This window comes from Myotis brandtii, unplaced genomic scaffold (genome assembly GCF_000412655.1).
Source record: "Myotis brandtii unplaced genomic scaffold, ASM41265v1 scaffold422, whole genome shotgun sequence".
Classification (NCBI taxonomy): Eukaryota; Metazoa; Chordata; class Mammalia; order Chiroptera; family Vespertilionidae; genus Myotis; species Myotis brandtii.
In genome coordinates this window covers 1,528,567-1,550,766 of record NW_005366171.1, presented here as the reverse complement: position 1 = coordinate 1,550,766, position 22,200 = coordinate 1,528,567, and the positions used below count along the sequence as shown (strand labels likewise).

Below are 22,200 nucleotides of genomic sequence, written 5' to 3'. Positions count from 1 at the left end.
AGGGCAGGCTGGTGGGAGGGGGAGGGGAAATCGGTTCCCAGATAATTGAGTTCTTTGAGTTAGAGGAACCATGGAAAGTGGAGAAGGGGCCAGGAGGGCATGAAAGAAAAAAAAAAAAAAAAAAAAAAAGACCATCTGGCATAGTCTGCAGGGATTTCTCTCCAAAGCCTGTGGGAAAACTCGAATTAGTGAGTGCCTTCTTCTGGGGGTGGGGAGGGAGACTGTGCATCGATTTTATGCTGGGAGGAGACACTGCGTACATGTGTCTCGGTAGGTGGGTGGGGGGAAATGCTGGGTACGTCTGTCTTAGGGGAACATGCCACATAATATTGTCTGATTGAAAAAACTTGGGGTCTCTGTTTCTAGCCATAGGCCCTAGAAAACTGGTGTGTGTGTGTGTGTGTGTGTGTGTGTGTGTGTGTGTGTAGGTGTAGGTGAGAGGAAGATGTTAAATGAGTCTAGACTACATTATTGAAGGATTTTTTCCAAAGATCCCTTCTCTTATTTTTTTTGGCTCCGATACCCTGTTGTTGTAGGGCTGTTGAAATTATCACAATATTCTCCTCATGTAAAAACTGCCTGAATGTTGATTGTACTTTTCTTATAAAGGGTGAATTATATGCAATTAGGGTATGAGGCCTTCTCAACCAGAGCTGACCTGTTCCTCAGGGCTTGTTATGAAACCACCTCACTTTTCAAAAATCTAGACTCTTGTTCTGAGAGACTTGTCCCTGAAGGGGTTTGTATGTGAGCTGGAGGTTCGCTAAGAGGAAGCAGCACTGTTTGGGGGAAATGAGATGAATGGAGGGTTATGGGAATCAGGATCTGGAACAGCAGGAAAAAGGGAGAGGCCCTGGGGAGGAGGATTGGAGAGAAGACAATACTCAGGGAAGGCAGGGGTGATAGATAGAAAAGGGTTACCTGGGTGGACCTAGGAGGCCTTCACAATTGAGCAGAAGGCTGGCCTGTCCCCACGGGACTCAAGGAGACCGTGCTGTGTAGGTTCTAACAAACCCTGGGAAGACAGGGGTGGGTGGGGGTGGCTGGCATTGGGATTGAACTCCTGTTCATTTGCTCTTGGGCTTGGCAGCATCTCTGGTGCCCATATGCTGTCTTGGTCTGTTCACCCATTTAGTTTCACCCATTTAGTCACTGAACACAGAGGATCTGGGCCAAGAGCTGGGCAGGATCTAAAAAAGTATCAAGTGTGGTACTGATGCCCATATATGTTGTGGTTATTTCCTCCCCAGAGCAGGCCTGATTAAGAGAGGAGAACCATAGATCTGCTGAAGTATAGGGTTTTCGTGTCAGGGTTAATGACTCTCTCATGCTTTAGGCTGGGAAAAAGGAGGAGGGTCCGACTCTCAGATGCTGATTTAAAGCATTTAAAACACGGTCTGAACGGTGGAAGAGAGCCAACTAAAGGACTGGAAATATGAAGAGGGTGAGGGTTCTCGGCCTGTGTCAAAGCTTTTCTGAGAGTGTCAGAAGATGGGGTGTGAGGGAGGGGGTGATAGGAAAAGGGAAATGGGAAAATTGGAAAGAAAACTATGAAGTCGCCTGGGTTTTAGAACTACTTCACTTCATGGAAGGAACTGAATTTTGATGCGCTCACTTGTGTCCTGGAACACAGGCTCTCTTACGGAGTTCTGACAACTGAGTTGTCATAAATTACTTTTAAACGAATCAACCTGTGATGTGTTTGTTCAACTGGATAATCAGTGAGTGTACGGTGCTGCCTTAGAGCAGCTCTGATGGAACCATTTGCACTTAATATAAGTCTTTTACCTTTGGTATGGTGCAGTGATTAAGAGCTGGAGCTCAGGAGTCTTTTAAGCCTACATTTAGAACCTGACAGTACTGCTTACTAACTGTGTGACCTTGCAACCTTGGGCAAGTTATTTAATGTCTCTGAGTCTCAGTTTTCTGCGAGGCATCTGTAAAATGGATATAGTGATAGTACTTAGCTTGTTGGAGTTGTGGTGCGGACGACATGAAATGACACCTGTAATGCTCTCAGCCCAGAGCCTGGCACACAGTAGATGTTCAATACTTTCCATTATCATTACCAGCTTAGAGCAGCATTTCCAAGGAGGTAAGGCTGGCACCTCTTAATCAGGTTGGGGTTACTGTGTTGGGCAAGTCAAATCAGATTCTTCTTTTAGTAGGAGTTTCCACTTTGCATTTTCTTCATCTTTCTGTCACGACCCCAGGAGAGTCTCTGAGGTGGTCCTTCTCAAACCAGCTTCACAGGCTCAGCTTTTCATCCTGTAGGACGCTTACCCTTAATGGTCAGGGGAGACTAGAACTGCCTCTTGCCTGCCCCTTTCCTGTAGGCCAGCCCCCGTGGGGCTCCTGGGTTCCTTCTTAACCCAGCACTGGAGGCCCTTCGCCAGCTGCTCCTAGTGCTCTGCACACAGGCCACGCCAGTGCTCCTCTCTCCACTTCCATGAATTCCATGGATGTCTCCTCCACCACCCAGCTCAGAGCACAGGCTTTGCAGCCAGCTCTGGAGATGCGTAATGTGGCTCTTCTTCTTCCTATCTGTGGACCTCTGGCAAATTAATCTCTGTAAACCTTAGTGTCTTCACCTGCAAATTGGGAGTATTGTTACTCATCTCAAAAGTTTGCTGTAGTCTTTTCGCCATCTTCCTATGCCACCATAGTTGTACACATGAATGTCCTGGCTGATGCTCCGAAGAGTATCAACAATGCCAAAAAAAGAGGCAAACACCAGGTTCTTATTAGGCCGTACTCCAAAGTCATCAGCCGGTTTCTAACTGTGATGACAAGACATGGTTACACTGGCGAATTTGAAGTCATTGATGACCACAGAGCTGGGAAAATTGTTGTGGACCTCACAGGCACAGGTTAAACTAGTGTGGCATAATCAGCCCCAAAATTTGATGTGCAACTGAAAGATCTAGAAAAATGGCAGAACAACTTGCGTCTGCCCCGTCACTTTGGTTTCATTGTACTGACAACCTCAGCGGGCATCATGGACCATGAAGAAGCAAGAAGAAGACACACAGGAGGGAAAATCTTGGGATTCTTTTTCTAGTGATATAATGCAGATGTGCAAATAAAATGCCTCAAAGGAGAAAAAAGTTTGTTGTAAGGGTTAAATGAGTTGATTTATATAAAGCACTTATAGTATAACTAGGGTTCCTGGCACGAATATGCTCTCAGTGCATGCCAGCTGCTGTTGTTAGAGATCTCTCCCACCATGCATTTCTTTGCCTGCCTTCAGCAGGAGAAGGAGCCCTGGCCAGGTATTCCGCAGACCCGAGCTTTAGTCCCGGCTCTACCTATGACTTGCTGGGTGACCCTGGGGACGTAACATGGCTTCTCTAGGCTTCAGTTTCCACTTCTAGAAAGTGGGAGGTTTGGACTGAGTGTTTCCATCAACATTCTGACTTATTTTTCAGCTAGATTCCCTGAAGTTCTATGAAATTAAGTATAATATTCTATACATTTTATCTCCCCAAATTGGACAACATATATAGTTTATGTTTTAAAACTATTTGAGTAACTTTTTTTAAAACCCCAGCAGCTGAATTCAAGGAAGCATTTCTACTTCATACTTATGACCTGGAGAGCCAGGAACCTGTTCTCAGATGCACAGGGCTGGGCTCCAACAGCTTGCAAAGAGGCTCCAGCCCATAGTAAGCTAGGAAGCCCACCAGGTCTGCAAGAAGGAGGTGGGTCTCACTTGGTGCTGCTGGGAAAATTTGGGTCGACGTGTGTAGAATCCTTATCTGTTCTGCTGTGTGGACTTAGACCAGCTCTGTGGATAAATATGGCCATCCCTGTTTCCTCCTCTCCGTGGAGAAAAATTGCCGTGTTCTGTGACTGACTCGCTCTCTCCTTTAGAGTTTTGAGTGAGTCAGTTGTGTGCAAAGACAAACCCATGTGATGGGGGAAGAGTCATCCAATGAAAGCGTAATGTTTAGAGCCTGGGCTCTGGACTGTTGGGGTCAAATTCTGGCTCTGCCACTTAGAGAAGTTACTTAGCCTGCCCCTGCCCTTGCCCCGGTGCCTCTTCTGTATAATTGCATGGGGTTGAGGCCTAAGTATCAGGTGCCTAGAATAGTGTCTTGTATCTAGTGCTGAATGGAACGTAAGAAATTGTTGTAGTTGTAAGCCAAGCAGAGTTTGTTTCTGAGTGGCTAGTCTGTCAGGCTTGTTCTGCTGAGAAATGTGAGGTGATATCCCCGTCCTCTATGTCAGGGGTGGGGGACATCTAGCCCGTGGGCCGTATAAGGCTGGAGAAATCATTTGGTCTGGCCTTGCCAAGGCATTAGGGGTGAGTTAATTAAATGTTTGACCAAATACAGCAGGCTAATTTTTAAGTTGATAATTTTGTATGGCCCTCGACTGATGTTATAAATAGGCAAATGGCCCTTGGCAGAAAAAAGGTTCCCCACCCCTACTCTATGTCTTGGGCAGATATCTAGTATCAGCAGAGCAGTCGTAAGTGCCCCCAGTCAGTACCTAGATCATAGCTCTGGGGCTTTGCTGTGGTGAAGAAATATATAAACCAGAGGGGAATCGGGGTGAGCCTAAGGAGCATGTCCATTGAAAGGCCGCTCTCTGATGAGTAATGTATGTTGCCTGGCCCTGGAGTAGGGACGGGGCAGAACCCTGTGCGAAAGAGCAAGATAGGAACCAGGCTAAAGGAGAGTGTAAGCTCGGACAGACGTCGAGGTGTGAAGAGCGGGCAGGTGGTTGTGGTAAGACAGTAAGTGGTGTCATAAAGCTCCTGGCACTTTGTCTTCCCAAGAGACATGCTGACTCTGGGCCCCAGCAGCGACCGCTCGGACCGCTCAAAAGAGCGGGGGATTGAGATGAGGAGGTCCTAATCTGTTCCTAACGAGAATGAGCACCACACAGAGCTTGGTGCATCTTATCTGCAAGTGTAATTATAAAGAGATTTCCTTCTCCAACTGCAAGAAGCAGAAACTTTCGCTGCCAAACTTAGCAGCATGTTTTAAGTCCCTCAAATCTCCTTTGAGTGCTACCAAAGCTCGCAGCTTTGTTGTTATCTCTTGTTGAAATACAGCCTGGGAAGGTCATATCAACAGTGCCAATTTATGGGCCTGCTGAACCCAGGCAGGCCTAGGGCAGAATGGGGAGTTCCTGGGAGTAGGTGCTTCACAAATTTTCTCTTTGAATGAGGCTGTCTGTAATTTAAGGTTCCTTTTGCTTGAAAAGACTGAACACTGAAGATTAGAGTCAGACATTTTATTTCTTCTGTTTTACTTCTGGAGGCTCCTACAGGCAGGAGTTCAGACTCCATAGTAGCTCCCTGTACACTCAGAAGCTCAGCTGTGGTGTGACTTACATTATGCCCTACATTCCTCATTGGAGGCACGTATTCCTGGAACAACGTTGTGCCAGGATCTCCCACCCTATTTAGTTTGTTATCAATTTTTGGTTTACCGTGTGTTCTGAAGGAGCGAGTGATTAAAAGAGGAGACGACCAGACAGTGTACAAACCACACATGGGGCTTTGTACTCGCTTGTAAAGATCTGGGGATAAGAAGGTCAAACCCGTGTGTGTATGTATTTGTCACGTGGCAAAATGGGTGCCAATAGGAAAGATAATTAAAGAACCCGACTGACCCTGGCAACTGTAAAGAAGTATGGCACTTGAATGCAGGAGGGGCAGCTGAGATGAACTTGGCAATGGCAGGGGCCGTGGTTTGCAGTCCGTGACTTGACTGACTCAGCTGCTGTGGTCAGGGAATTGAGATTTTGGAATCTAGAAAGGGAAGAGCGCACGGAAGTTCCTTGTTTTCTTTGCCTCCTTCTAACCCCTGACTCACTCACCCTTTTGGATTCAGACACAAATGGCAAGACTGCCAGAGAAGTTGCTGGTTTTTGAAACGGACCGGGCAGCACTGGCCTCTCTGAGTTTGTCGGCATGGCTGAGCTGCCGTCTGGGAGAGCCAGAGTGAGGATAGGATGCTGGTGACAAGAAGGGCGGCGGGTTTTGTTGACTCTGAGTAAAGGTCCCGAAGGGAAGTGGGAGGGATCAGGTTTAAAAGACAGCAACGAGGAACAACTGGAAATGCTTGTTTTATTTAAATTGCATTAAATGGAAATAAAAAGTTGTGTTTTTGTTTTGTTTTGTTTTAAATCTCAAAACCCAGAGGTGGGTTTCAAAATCAGTGCTATCCAGATTTCTTGTTACCTGAACAACACCCAAGGTCAGTTGTGTACATTGTGTACATAACTTTGCTGGAAGAAGTTGAGCCTGGGAAGCGTAGACACTAAGGGGGAAAACCATGGAATTACGTATATTTCGTCAGAATGAGAAAAATTGGTGGAGAAGGCAAAAGAAAGCCATGGAGACTGCACACCTGTGACATACTCCCAGCCCCGCTAGCAGTTAACATCTTGTCAGTGGGAGAGCTGAGATAACTTTTTCTGTGTTCCTGGGGGGTTCCTTTCTCCTCAGCCTTTTCTCTTTTTAATTTACAGCCTTTCCCTGAGAACCCATTTTCTACTGCCTACCAGTTAGTTGCAAAATGAAGGCGGGTGGGGGCTGTCCAACTCTGCCTCTCTTGTTTCGAAACTGAATTTATTTATTCATTCGATACATAGTTGTCGAGTATCCATTTTGTTCTAGGCGCTGTTATAAATGCTGGGGATGTAGAGATAAGGAAGACAGCAGCGTCCTTGTATCATGGAGCTTCAAGTATAGTGGGGGAGCAGTCAGGAAACAGTAAAGAAATCAATAAATGAGATGAAGATCGCGGTGTGAGCTATGGAGGAAATAATGGTCACGTAAAAGAGAGTAACAGGAATGTGAAAGCTATTTTCAACAGAAAAATTTAGAGAAAGCCTCTCTGAGAATATGACATGGGAGCTGCAAGTTCAAGAACAAGAAGAAGCCTTGTATTTGAAGCTTTGGGGGAAGTACACTCCTGGGAAGAGGGAACAGCAGAGGCAAAGCCCCCGAGGTCGGAGAGAGCTTGGCCTGTTCTAAGAACATAAAGTCATCGTTGTTAGAATACAGGGAGCCCTGAATGTAGGGTATGAAATGATGGTGGAGGCTAGTTCAGGCAGAGCCTTTTGGCCACAGTAAGGAGTTTGAAGAACCATCATGAGGGGTATATATTGTATTTGAGATAGATGGTTGGCTAAGAGGAATATTGAATTTGATCATCTGAAAAGAAAAAAAATATGGGTAAATAGGATCTGGAGAGGGTATAGGCCAGAGGTTCTCAACCTGTGGGTCGCGACCCCTTTGGCAGTTGAACGACCCTTTCACAGGGGTTGCCTAAGACTATCCTGCATATCAGATATTTACATTACGATTCATAACGGTAGCAACGTTACAGTTATGAAGTAGCAACGAAAATAATTTTATGGTTGGGTCACAACATGAGGAACTGTATTTAAAGGGCCATAAGGTTGAGAACCACTGGTATAGGCACACAGCTAATTAGCTAAAGGATGTTGAATAACTATTCAATTCTGCATATTTCTTGGGATCAAGCAAATATGTGTATTAAAGCTTTCTGTGGGTTTTAAGTTAGTGGTGTGTCATTAGTAGAGTGCTTACTCTAGTCTAGGCATTGTGTCATACCAGGCATTTTCACTTGCATCATTTTAGTAAATTATCGCAACTGCCTGTGAGTGAATTTGTTGATGTTCTGATGTCTACAGATGAGGAACTTGGAGTGGCCAATATGCTGAAAGTCCAAGCCTAAGTCAGTGTGATTCCCAAGGATGTGCCCTTTATATATCTCCACTCTGATCTGTATGCCAACTATACCTTCTCTTAGTTACCTAAAATATTTAAGGAACATTATTTCCTGAATTGTCATGTGTTGTTTACTTCCATGTTCTCCTTTCTATCCATTGGAAGCTGGGATTGCTTTGGGTATTTGTGGAGATTTTGAGATTTTTCTCAGCTCTCTCTGAAAGGAGTACCTGGTTCAACATTGAGAATGCCAGTCCATACCAAACACAGCGGAGGGCCGGTGTGTGTGTCAAGACTTGAAAACAGATAACCTGAATCCCCTCGCTTTGCCTGGGTAGGAAGAGTGATGATCTTTCTCATTAACACTTTACAAGTAGATAGATGTCTTAGATTATGATTCCTCCTGTTTTAGGTAAAAAGATGGATTTTGTTTTTGGAGAATTCTATTTTTTTTTTTTGGAAATATTTTTATTGATTTCAGAGAGTAAGGGAGAGGGAGAGAGAGAGAGACAGAAACATCAATGATGAGAGAGAATCATTGATTGCTGCCTCCTGCCTGGCCCACACTGAGTTTTAAGCCCGCAATCCGGGCATGTGCCCTGACTGGGAATCAAACTGTGATCCCCTGGTTCATAGGTTGACGATTAACCACTGAGCCATGCTGGCTGGGCGTGTTTTTGGAGAATTTAAAAAAATTTGTCAGTAAACTAGCACTTGTAAATAAACTGGTATGATTTCCTAGTTCAAAGGCCTCTCTTAGAGTCTCCACATTTGTTGGAAATGTTTAGGCCACCACTTCTCACTGGCTGGAAATTGAATAGTGACTAATTTCTGTTGGTGGATACTTCTTTTCCATGGGACTGATCCTGTTTGGATTCTATAAATGAAGGATTGGGATTCCAAAATGAAAATGTGTAGGATGTTTAATGCGCTCATTCCTCGGTGTTCGTGAGATCTGCGTTCAGCCCAGGCAGCTGGCTTAGACAGTAGTTTGTGATGGGCGAGCAGAGTGAGATTGAAGTTCAGATTTAGCACAGATTCCTGACACACACACAAATTTCTTTTGTAAGTAATGGGATTCTCTGTTCCTGTCTTTTCTGTCCCTGTCTGTTTTAGTAACTACTTTGCTTCAAAAGGAAAACTTATGTGGTTAGGAAAGATTCCTTAGTGTTTTTGTCTTCAGCACTCACTTACTTAGCAGACAATACATGGTCATCCACCATGAGCTTGGACTCACAGATGACTTAGGGGATGAGGCTGAAAAGATTTGTCAAGGTCAGATCTTGAAGGACTCGAAGCCTCTGGGAACTGGGGAATCCTTCTTCTGAAAGCAAACTGGATTTGGTTGGTAGGAAAGAAACCTATGCCCCCATGTGGATGGTAGAATTGGGTGGGAGAAACTTGTTTTGTTTATCTTATTGATTGTAACTAAGAGGTGATATTCCAGTCCCTCAAAATTAAGGGACTTCTGGGGGTTCTGAACTCCAGGTTGCAGAGCCCTCAGGAGCTGCAGAGCAGTGGTTGCAGACTTGAGCATTCCCCAGACTCACCTGGAGAGCTTGTTTCAGTAGTTCTGAAGTGGGGCCCAAGAGTTTGCTTTTTTACAAGCTTTCTAAGTGCTATTGGGAACCGCTCCTTAAGAAGGTCAGCAGCTGAGATTCAAATGAGGGTGTGAGGGCCAGATGCTAACTGGTATGCCTTCTTTCATTAACCTAGAATTTCATGTCTATACGGTAGAATCCCTTGGGTGGCTTACCCTGTATTATCAACAGAGCTGCTGCCCCAGTCACAATGACTCTTCTCACGATATCCATATCACTTCCGGATGAGGCTTCCAGCTCTGTGCTTGTCTCTAAACAGCTGTTTGACTGATTTTTTTGGAATATACCCACCTGGGCATTTGATTCTGTTAGGATAGGTGACATTGATGCTTTTTTTTCCTGCCATTCAGCACAGCATTTTGGTTGGCAGACTGATTCGGGGACTGCAGGCAGGCTCGGCATAGTGTGTGCTGTTGATTAGCCAGGTTTACACAAGACGTGCCTGGGAGATTATCTCTTTAGCTCCAGAGTACAATTCAAGGGCAAAGTCCACTGTTGGCAGCCGTTAGGCTGAGAACACCTGGAAGAGAGGCTCTCGCTTGGCTTTCACTTCGCCAGGCCTCAGTGCCTCTTCCCACAGAGGTCAGGTTTTCTACTGTCTGCTGCCCCAGCAGGGAATTTTGGGACACTCCTCCCAGAGCAGCATGGCTCCAGGCACTGCCGCTTGCTGTTGACTTCAGGACCTGTGGCTTCAGGTGACACACTTGACTTAGTAAATACCCACTGTCCTCTCTTCCTCGGCATTCTCATTTCCTGAGTCCTGGTCTGTGCTTGCTTCTCCCCTTGGGGAGACCATCTTCATTTTTCCTTGTGGTCAGCGACTCTTAGATTTCCCCTAAGGCTCTCTCTCCTCTTCTTAAGCTTCCCTCATTAGTTCAGCACAAGCATAGAGTTCTGTTTCCGTGTGGAAAGGGGTAGTAAGGGTTACCTGACCTAGCACTGCCCAGTCTTTTTCGTATCCCTGCACACACAGAAAAGGATCACTTTTGTAAGGCGCGCTGGGGTGAAAGGAGGCTGCTGGTGGCACTCAGCCCCAGTGCTGCCCGGGCTTGAAGAAGTCACTATATCTGCACAGCTGGAACCCATTCATATTGTTTGGGAACTCTGACCCAGTCCCAGATGCCTCAGAGTTTAGAGATGAGAGAACTGAGTGCCTAAGGTGGCAAAGCTAGGACCAGGGCTCAGGTCTTTTCACTTTTGCTGACTCAGGGCCTTGCTGTTTGCATACATGAGAACTGTAATGTGTTATAATTGCTGATTAGCAAGCGTACAGGAAACTATCTTGGGTGAATTTATTTTTAGAAAAAAAATAAAATGGAAAATAAAAAGTGTTGGTGAGGATGTGGAGCAATAGAACCCTCATACATTGCTGATGGAGATGTAAATGTTGCAATTGTTATGGAACAAAATTCTTTTGGCTCCTCAGAAAGTTAAAACTTACTATATGGCCCAGCAATTCCACTTGTCTAGGTATAAACCCAAAATAATTGAAAACAGGGACTCAGATACTTAACTTGTATGGCAGTGTTCATAGCAGCATTATTCTCAGTAGCCAAGGTGGAAACAACCTGTGTTCACCCACAGATGAATGAATAAACAAAATGTGGTATATACAGTATTATTCAGCCTTAAAAAGGGATGAAGGTCTGATACCTGCTCTAATGTGGATGAACTTTGAAATCATTGTCTTAAGTGAAATAAGCCAGACACAAAAGGATAAATATTGTGTGATTCTGCTTATATGAAATAGCTACAATGGGCAAATTTATAAAGACACAAAGTAGATTAGAGGTCACTAGGAGCTTAGGGAGAGAGGAGAATGGGAACTTATTGCTTAATGGTTATAGAGTTTCTGTTTTGGGGTGATGAAAAAGTTTTGGAAATAGTGGTGATGGTTGCACAACATTGTGAATGCCACTGAATTGTAAACTTAAAAATGCTTAAAATGCCAAATTTTATATCTTTTTTACCATATAAAAATGAGTAAAAATGATTATGTTTTACTGTAAAATTTTTCACTTGATAATTTACCTAGGCTATTTCTCCATGTCAGTATATTACTTTCAATGGCAGCATTGTGTTTCTTCAGATGGATGTATCATACTTTAATCAAGCCCTATTGATGGACATTTGAGTTGTTTCCAAATTTTTTTATAATCAGTGCTGCAATAAGCGGCAGTGCACAGCCATCTTTTTTTCCCCAAGTGTTCCAATACTTGTATTACCTTAGGCAAAATTCCTAGAAGGGAAGGTTTGCTAATCAAAGGGTATTATGCTCATTTAAAATGTTAATAAATATTGCCAAACTGCCTTTCAAAGGAGTTGCATCAATTAATTCTCATCCACAGTATATAAAGGTGCCTGTTTCTAACACGCCCTTGGCAACGTGGGTGTTATTCATCTTTGCCAATCTGATAGGTGAAAAGGGATTTATTATTGTTACTTTATTTAGGATTTCTTTATTAGTGAAATTGAATATCCTTTATGCTCACTGGAAGTTGCGTTTATTTTTATGTGAATTTTCTGTTCAAATATTTTGTTCATTTTTCTGTTTGGTCGGTATTTTTTCCTGTAGATTTATAAGAACTTTTACATACATCTTACATTAGAACTCTTTGCCTTATATGTTGCTGATATTTTTCTCCCCAGTTTTTTTCTCTTTAATTTTTGACTTTGTTTATGCTAATTATTTACCTTTCACATGTTTTAAATGTTTATGGAGGCAAATATATGATATTGAACTTAATGGCTCCCCAGCCCTATGGCTGTTGAGTTGGATTTTATGTCATACTTTTAAATTCTCTCTCAGGTTACACCTGGTTTGGTGCAGTGGGAACAGGAGGGCAATTGCATGTTGAAGATGCATGGTTTGGTGCTGAGGAGAGTCAAGGGCCAAGGTCTGAAGGGATGTTAAGACCCAGGAAGTTGTGATTCTGTGAGAGGGGAGCAGCAGGAAGAAGTGGGGAGAAATTTCTTAATCTGTTTAGAAGATAAATTAAGGAAGATTTTTTGAAGTGAGAGAAGGAAGAGAAATAATATTTGTTGGGACTCATTTATATCCCAGATATTGAACTAGTAGGTCCCACCTAACTGTATTTAAAAAGTCAGCTTCGCCCTGGTCGGTTTGGCTCAGTGGATAGAGCGTTGGCCTGCGGACTCGATTCCCAGTCCGGGCACATGCCTGGGTTGCGGGCTTGATCCCCAGTAGGGGGTGTGCAGGAGGCAGCCGATTGATGATTCTCTCTCATCATTGATGTTTCTTTTTCTTTCTTTTTTTTCTTTCATCATTGATCTTTCTATCTCTCCCTCTCCCTTCCTCTCTGAAATCAATAAAAAAATAATAGCATAATAAATAAAAAGTCAGCATTTACTGCTGGGTCAGCTTAGGGTTACTACTCCTATGGATTGTGAACTGGAAAAGAAAGCCTTATTCAAGGGTCAGGTTAAGTAAAATCCTTGAACCCAAAGTTAGGGACGAGGAGCGTAGCACTGACCGACATCATTGCTGTCCTTGTCAGTCAGGAGTTTAGACCGAAATGTTTTTAGTAGAAATAGGCTAAATAAGGAAGCAGAAGGGGAAACTATACTTCAGATCAGCAAACATTCATTAGGCCCCTTGTGACCAGCTGCATACAGACATACAATCACTACCCTTAAAGCATTTAATAGTTTAGTGGACAAGACATATAAAAGGTGAGTACACTGTAGTGTGATTTATGCTGCCATACATGTGGCACTGGGAGGAAAGCGCTAGTCCAGTTACTGGTGGCAAGAGAGCGAGGAAGGTGAGGGCAAGGTTTCACGGAGGACATGGTACCGATTCAGATTTTGAAAGAGGAATAAGATTTATTTTTTTAAGGGGACAAGGCAAGGAGGGGCATGCCAGGTCAAGGGGTTGGCATGTGCAAAGACGGGAGTGAAGCAGTATGTGCAGAGTGACGGCACATAGCTGCCCATCGGTCATTTGCTTACATAGTGCAGCATGAGCAGTGTCAAGATGATACCCCGAGACTGGTCTCAGGGCCCTCGCTGCCAGTGTTCTGCATACCACACCACCCCTAGACATAGTGGCTGTTTAAAGAGCAGTAATTTTATTATTACCTCTCATGGTTTTGGGGGCCTCGCTTGGGGTCTTCTCATGCAGTTATAGTTAGAGGGTGGCTAGGGCTGGAATCAGCAGAAGACTCGCTCACCCTATGTGCGGAGCCCGTGCTGGGAAAAGTCAAGCAGCTGGGCCTCCTCAGCTCTATCCCTTTTGCTTCACCACCTTACCCCAACCTCCATTGTTACTCTCTGTGGTCCCTCCAGCATGGCAGCCCCAGGGGCAGCTAGATTTCTTACCAGGTGGCTCAGGACCTGAAAGCCAGCACCACGAGAGAGACTGCAGAGGTTGCATGGCCCTAATCTAACCTTGTCTTGGAAGTCAGGTGCCCTCACATAGCCTCCTTCTGTTCCTTGAGGTAGTCACAGGCTGTCTGGTTCAAGGACAGGAATAGCAAACAGTTTGCAAACTTGTTTTGAAATCACCACACTCATACAGAGAAACCTGAATTTTTTCCCAAACTTAATTCATTGAAATATTATCTTACTTTCTTAAAGTGAAAAATCAATACTATTTGCTATACACAGAAGATAACTTTTAAAGTAAATACAATGAAGACAAAAAATGCATTAAAATTTTAGCTAGATACTACTGCCTATGAAAGTCTTCTCTCTTAAGAGATTATCAAGTGTCAAAGACAGCAGCAAGTGGAGACTTTCTTCTTAATCTAGCAAGAAGGTTTGAAAGAATTACAAAGTGAATGACTGGATCACCTGGTGATTGCATGCCATTCAGTGCTGTGCAACGGGATGTGGAGTGCCTGCCTTGCAGTTCCTCACCACATTTTGGGAAGCACCGCTGTGGGCAAAGGAGCTGCTAAAAGAATTTGAGCACTGGAGTGATGTGGTTACATTTGCAAGATCACTTTGGCTGAAGTGTAGAGAGCAGATTTGAAGAATGTAAAAGTAGGAACAAGGAGATGGTTTTTAGGAGATTATTGTAGTAAACCAAGCAATCAATAATACAATCTGAGTTAAGAGTGGCAGGAGAATGGAGGTGACTCTGAGACATTAAGGAGGTAGAATTTGCAGGACTTGGTTATGTCCTGCAAATAAGGAGAATGAAAAGTCAGGGAGGAGCTGTAGAAACTCAGGCGACTTTGTGGAAAAAGTACAGGGAAGAGAGAGTTTTATTAGGGGTGACAAGGGAGATGGTGAGTTCAGTTTTAGGCATTCCTTTTTCTTAAAAATTGTAACCTAAGTTTATTTGCTATGTTGTGGATTTACCTTATTGTTTCTTTGGAGTATTAGTTAGGCTCTTTCTCTCTCACCAACAGAGGTGCTTCCCAAAGTGTGGTATTTTCTGTAAACTGTAAACTAGATATAGAGGCTTGATTAGATTTAGATTTAAACATTTTTGAGGAGACAAAAGCCCTTTATAAATGATGCAGAGATCAGAGGCACATAATGTCTGGTTTTCCCACTATTATTGATGCTAAATTTGGTTACTACTTAAGGTAGGGTCAGCCAAATTTCTCTGTTGTAAAATTATAGTTTTCATTTTATAACTAGCAGATAATCTGTGGGTGACCTTTGGCACTCTTCCCCATTAATCTTTCACTTAAGTGGTTTTATTTTTTAAACTTTTTTTTATTATGGAAGATGTCAAGCATACACAAAAATAGAATAGAAGATGAACACCCACATATACATCATCCAGCCTCAACTATTATCAACACATGGACTAGCTTGTTTTATCTTTATCCTTGTCCACCCCCCCCCCCCCGATTTTTCCCCACTGCATTTTTGGAAGCAAAAAAGGCATCATACCATTTCATTCATAAATACTTCAGAATGTATCTACAAAAGATCTTCCAGACATGTTTTAGACATGTTGATTTCTGACCAGCAATTTTTAGTTGCTTTCACTGGGAACAGTGTATACTGATGCTTGAATTGATCCAGAGTGAGAGCTTTACAAGCAGGTACAGTGGAAGGAGAAAGGGGATAGAGATTTGAGGGAGTGATGGATCGTGGATTCTTGCCTGGAAGGACAGAAAGGTGGTGGCTGATGTAAACTAGGGAAGAGAGACTTGGCCAAGGTCAAAGAGCAGCTATTGGGTAGTAAAAAGGTCAAGAGATAGGCAGGAAGGGAAATTGTAGTCAGGACATAGGGTTTTGTAGGACAAAATTGAGATGTGTAGTCTTAGGCAATGACAAGGTCCAATGTTTGTCCATAGGTAGGTAATTAAAGTAACATTGAAATCAGGGAATCAATCATGAGTTTGAGTGGATCCATACACATAGGTACTGAAGTTGCTAGGATGCAGAGAAAGCTGTCAGGGAGAGCCTGGTGTATGTTAGGGCAGGAGATGGCACATGCACCTTGTGAGTACTTTATTAGTATTTATTAATTATTGTATTACTAGAGGCCCGGTGCACGAAATTCATGCAAGAGTAGGCCTTCCTTTCCCCGGCTGCCAGCACCGGCTTCTCTCTGGCATCCAGGACCCTGGGCTTCACTACAGCTGCCTGTAGGCACCAGGGACCCGGGCTTCCCTGGCAGCCCCAGCTTCCTCCCGAAGGTCGTCTGGTCTAATTAGTATATTATGCTTTTATTATTATAGATTTTATATACAAATAGCTATAAATCTATTTTGCCCCACTCTGTGTATCTCTCTCTCTCCTGGGTCATTGTCATCATGCCTATAGGAAATAAGCATATTGTAGATTTCATAGTTTTGAAGAACTTTGAGCTAAAGTCATGGACTTGTGGATGAGCCAGAAATGAACACTTGAGATGAAAATTCCTCTTCCTAAGATATCTCTTGAAATAATACTTTTAGGATGATCATCATTGAAGAAAAAGAGGTTAAAGTGGAGCTGGGGGATAAGAAGGGCAACCTGGCTTAATACCACCATCTTCATGATTCCAAGGCAAACAGTCTGTGCCCAGCAAAGTCTGGGAGTGGGATGTTTTCTCACTATCTTGCCAAACACCTGTGTTGAAGGGAGTGACTGACCCACAGGCTTACATGGTTTTTTGAGTTTTACTTATCATTATTTTTTTTTTGTTAATCCTCACCCGAGGATATTTCTTCATTGATTTTTAGAGAGAATGAAAGGGAGGGGGAGGGAGAGAGAGAAACATCGATGTGGAAGAGAACATCGTTGGTTGCCTCCTGCACACGCACCAACCAAGGTCAGGGAACCTGTAACCAAGGTAAGTGCCATTGATTGAAATCGAACCTGGGCCAATGCTCTATCTACTGAGCTAAATCAGTTAGCGCTTATGAGTTTTAATGTTGAGAGAAAAGTGTTTCTGTTGGGCTGTATTTGGAGTTCATTTCTTGCTGACCTTGCTGGTGTGCATGTGTGTGTGTGTGTGTGTGTATGTGTGTGTGTGTGTGTGTAAGCAGAAATGTCACCTCTGCTTTAGTCAAGATAATGATAGTTATTTATATATGAATAATAACTTACAACACATTAAATATTTTTACATACATTATCTTATCGGTTTTTTATTCCAATCTTTCAAAAGAGGAACTGAGATGACTGGCCTCAGAAGACATAATAAAGATGTTCTTAGTGGAAGGAGCAGGAACTTCAAAGTCAGACCTAGTTTGAATTCTGGCTTTTCCTTTTACTAGCTGTATGACCTTTGGTTTTAGTTTTCTTATTTGGTAAAATAGAATTGATAGCATTTACCTCATAGGCTAGTTTTAGAGTATTAAATGAATTAACATAATTAACACCTGGGAACAATGCTTGGCAAAGGAAGTCCGTAATCATGTTAATAAGAGAAACAGATCATCTACAACAAAGCAAAGAAGACCTTGCACATGTCCTAATCTAGTTAATTAAGATGGCTTCTATGAATGGCCTTGGACTTGGAGTTCCTTAGTAGTCATGGAAACTGACCTTCTGATACCTAAACTTTAGGTAAGAGGAAACATACCCTTTTCTCAAGGCAGACAAAGTTTGTTTTTTAGCTTTATATTTTAATGAGATTTCTTATATGAATATCTTCATTGGAGATGTTGAATGATATAGTAAATAGTTATACCATTTTTTCATCAAGAGTTATATTTTATTCTTTTTTTATTTTTACAACCACAATGACATTTCTGTATTATTTTTTACAGCAAATGCTTATGTGATTTAGATTTCCTGTAGGTCTCTTGTGGGGACTGCTAATAAAATACAAATGTATTACATGAAGTTGCAGCTCAGTGAAAACCACTGAGTTAATGGTGTACATATCTATATCGCTTTCCAGCAACCTGATAGAACAGTGGAGCTTAAAATACCCAAGGGCATGGGTATTCATCACACTCCTTAGATGGTCTCCTTGCATTGTCACTTTTTTAGTTGCGATTTTGAAAGAGTTGGGCAGTAATCAATCCAGAAATCCTGAGTTCTATGTTCTGTACTCTGTATTCTGTATTTCCAACTGAAACAGATCCACAAACTTTGGAAAATCAATGGGAGGATTGACTTTCTACTAGAGAATTAGAGCTTTGTAACTGTGTTCTTGCCTGTATTAAAACATTACGGATTTTATTTAATCTTTATAATAGCCCTGGGAGGGACGAGACTGATCAAATGTAAAATTCCCTTTGAAGTATCAGGGATTGGACTTTTCCTTCACTTACAAATAGGAGGCTGACTCAGTGCTGAGAGATCTGGTGAACAAGCCCATTGCATTCTTCCCCTCTCTTCTCCTCCATCTCTTTGGTCATAAATGCCAGGCAGGGATTGCCCTTTGCTTTATCTGTGTGACTGTGTCTGATCTGGAAATGACCATTATCACTTCTAGATAATACCAGCCCTGGGAAATTGCTGAATGACGCTCACATCACAAGCAAATCATGGGATTATAGTGACCCAGGGAGAGATCCTAGTTGGGAGTGGACGACTTTTCTAGAAGATGAAAACAACAACAAGGCAGGGAGGTGACTGCCTTCAAAATGCAGATGTGTCCCTTGCTCTCTGTCCTCTTCATTGGTCAGAAGCAGGTAGAATGAGGGGAATTGGAGCCACCAAAGATTTTGCATGTGTGTGCTTTTATCCTCTTGTACCTACCTTTTCCTCTTTGCAGCAGTGATCTTAGAAGACAGGAAAAACTGCCACGATCACAATCTATGTTCAATGCAAAGAAAAACTGATGGTGCTTTTTTATGGACATGGGGGGGCAAATTCAAGCTCTGGGACCTGGGATGAAGCTAACTGCTTGTGGAAATGCAGGTAGCTAGCTCCTTAGATGAGATCCACAGTCCCAAAGTACAAAGAGTGGCTTAATTTCAGTGGATACCTGTGGAATCTCAGATGGGGCACCTTCCTGTGTTTTCTTAACAACTGTTAGCCCCCTGGGGCTTGTGTAATGGGGGCTACCATACACAGAAGGGAGATGCACCTGCTGAGAGAACTTCTATACCGGTTCGTAGATGCCACATAGCCAATACTTTCTTGGTTGGTTTCAGGTTTTAGATGTTCCACATTGCCTATATACAAGACTGCCTTGTGGTGATCACCTTGCTTTGTCAGCCCTCTTTTCTTACTCTGTTCCTTGAGCTTCTTTAGCTTTTATCTAATTGACTAGAGAAATGGAATTTCCGGTTGTGTAGGCAAGACCAAGGCCACTGTGAAGCCATAGCTTTTCCCCCCTATATATATTTTTATTGATCTTATAGAGAGAGAGGAAGGGAGAGGAGAGAGGGAGAAACACTGATGAGAGAAACATCGATTGTCTGCCTTCTGCACACTCCTACTGGGGATTGAGCCAGCAACCCATGCATGTGCCCCAACCAGAAATTGAACCTATGTACTTGTTCACCCAAATTTAATAAATTTTAACATTTTACCATATTTGCCTGAAAGCTAGTAAAAAATGTTTTTAATATGACAGGTATAACTAAAGCTTTCTCCAATCCTTTTCTCCCTGCAAGTTGATATGCCTCATTACCACGTATAGCTTATCCTTTTAGAGGTATGTGTTTCCATAACTAATGTATAGTATTATATATTTTCAAATTTCATACACATGACACCATTCCTGCGTGCAACCTTTTGCAGCTTGATTTGATTCACTCAGTGTTATTGAAAAGTGTGCATGTGTAAAATCATTCAATTAAATTGGTCTATGCTGCACCATTGTATAATAGTAAGAGATGGTTCAAGTATTTCTCCTTTTTGTATATTAAAAATAGTGCTGTGATGAGCATCCTTGAAGAAGGAATGTGTGAGAGTTTATGTACACCAGCTGCCTGTAGTGGGGTGCACGTTCTCATCTTTACTAGGTCACACCAGATTGCTCTCTATGATGCTTATATGTATTCACCAGCAGTGTATATGGGTTTTAATTTCCCCAAATTTTTGCTGACACTTAGAGATCCCACCCTTCTCAGTATTTTCCAATCTGATGAATATGAAATAATATCTCATTGCTTTAATTTGCATTTTCCTGATTTACCAGAGACCTTGAGCATTATTTCATATGTGATTGAATATTTGATATTCCTTTTTTTTTTGAATTGTCTCTTCATATCTATTATGTGTTTTTCAGCTCTTTCTTTCCTTTTTTTTTTTTTTTGGTCTCTTTCCTATTGATTTTCAAAGTTCTTAATGTATTTTGATTTTAAATCACTTGTCAGTTATGTGCTTTGCAGTTATTTTCTTCTTGTCTGTGGCTTGTCTTTTAAAAGTTGTGTTGGTTTTGCCCGGCTGGAGTGGCTCAGTGGTCGAGTGTCGACCTGTGAACCAGGAGGTCACAGTTCAATTCTGGGTCAGGTCAGGGCACATGCCTGGGTTGTGGGCTTGATCCCCAGTGTGGGGCATGCAGGAGGCAGCCGATCCATGATTCTCTCTCATCATTGATGTTTCTATCTCTTTCTCCCTCTCCCTTCCTTTCTGAAATCAATAAAAATGTATTTTAAAAAATAATGGTTGTGCTGGTTTATAGTACCTCCAACAGTGGATGAGAATGCCCCATTCACCACATCTTGCTTTTCTCTCATCACAGTTTTATCACTTTGCCAGCTCTGATAGACAAAAGTGGTATTGCCCCGTCTTCTACTTTTTCTGTGAGGATTCCTACCTCTTTATTATAGCTGACACCTGGCTTTTCCAGGAAGATCTCACTTCCCTGTGACCCACTCTAATGAAGCAGCGTCGTCTCCCACCCTGACTCTCACTCCGTGCTCCCTGACCTTGCTTCTAGTCCTGCTGGCAGCCTTTCCATTTGAAGCCAGTCTCTCCCTTCACATGTATCTCCCCTCCTCATTCTTGGTGCTCACTCCCTCTTGACTTCCTTGCTAATTGTTGACAACCTTCTTCATGTGTCCTCTTTCTAGCATAGTTAGGACTTGAGAATTCACACTGAGAACCCTTCATTGTCCTGGCCTCAGTCTCTCAATCTTTTCAACTCGAAGACTTCATCTTCATTCCCTTCAGGGTACTCAGAGCATGGCCATACCTTTGGTCTCATCACTTGGAGCTTTTTCATTTTCAGGATCTAAACCTTGCCCTTCTCTTCCCAATCTCCTGAACATTTATACTGCCTGTTCCTTCATTGCCTGCTCCAGACAGCTGGTTCTCTGGCCTTTCCCTGGTTTGTACAGCCTCTTTGCTACCCTGGGGACTACCCTCTTATTTTTCTGTTCAGCCTGAACCTCGAAGACAATAATTCCAGCCAGGAACTTTTAGTCAGGGACTTGACTACCTGAGTGCCCTCCTTCTCTTATGCTTCCTATGATTTTCAGTCCTGGTGGACTACATGGTCAAATTGTTCTGTTTTATCCCCTAGGTTTCTGAGTACTGCTTCATCTTTCAGAAGCATAATAGTTCTGGACCCATCATGCCTTCCTCAGAAAATTTCGATGATTTCCCAGAGAAAAGAGAAGATCCTTAATTTGGCTCTAAGATCTGACATATCTCTGTCTTTCCAACTCTCCCTGTTCCCTGGTATACTTCCAGTTAAATTCCCACCAGACTTAACATCTTGCTGTTCTTCATGTGTCTTCTACTTTTCTGTCTCCAAGACTCTGCTCTTGTAGCTCTGTCTACCCGAGTGGCCCCTTCATCCTTTTGCCATTTGAGCTGCCAGGCCCAGAGCAAGGGCACCCCTCTCTAGGAAACCTTCCTGCTTCTTCAGTTGGAAGAAGTCCACGACATTTCAGCCCTCAAAATGACACTCAAAATAGTCTTCCTGGTACTTGTTATATTTATGTGTCTATTGTGACCACCTTACTAGAATGTAAGCTCTTTGAGGATGGATCTATACCTGATGCATTTTGGTGTTCCAGGCAGCACTAAGCATATTAGTTCACACACGTTGGTGTTTGGTATGTTTTAGTTGAATGCATGCATGACTGTATGTGTGAACGGAAGGAGGAGAGACTGTTGACCTGGCTTACCAGAGACTGTACTTATAATTTCATACCCTTCTCCTGCTCTAGTGTAATGAAGAACCAGACTTAGCTTGACCTAGACCAGCAGAAGAATAGACCGAGCTCCTAACCCACATTGCAATTGGAGAGCATGAAGCTGGTCCTACTGTGGGAGCAGGAACTTTGAGTACTAAGGGTTTTATCAGGATGTTTTTGGGTTCAGGGAGTTAGGCTGCCTACATCCTATGCACTGTAGGGAAGAGCTTTCAGAGTAGTATGGGAAAAGGAAATGCTGAGAACACTCTTGGCAAAGGTAGGAGCAGAGGGACTGGAGAGCGTGGCAACTCTGAGATCTCTTTCCTCCTTACCTCCCAGGGCTGAGCCTCAATTGGATAAGGGACAACACTACAGGCATGATATTCGCTGTTCTTCCTGCCCTGGGACCTTGAGTCACAAT

At 42.9% G+C, this 22,200-nt stretch overlaps 1 protein-coding gene and 1 pseudogene across 3 annotated transcripts in view; both read left to right on the top strand.

Moving 5' to 3' along the window:
• Window positions 1-22,200, top strand: part of ST5 (suppression of tumorigenicity 5) — a 102,956-nt gene that overhangs the window by 4,233 nt on the left and 76,523 nt on the right. Inside the window, exon 1 of one of the 3 annotated variants that reach the window (XM_005873950.2) lies at window positions 9,859-10,010. The exons of the other annotated variants lie outside the window; for them this stretch is intronic. The gene's annotated coding sequence lies outside the window, so the exon portion shown is untranslated. Of the gene's footprint in view, window positions 1-9,858; window positions 10,011-22,200 lie in introns of those variants that run through there. 3 annotated transcript variants of the gene reach the window in all.
• LOC102239729 lies at window positions 2,660-3,100 on the top strand (annotated as a pseudogene).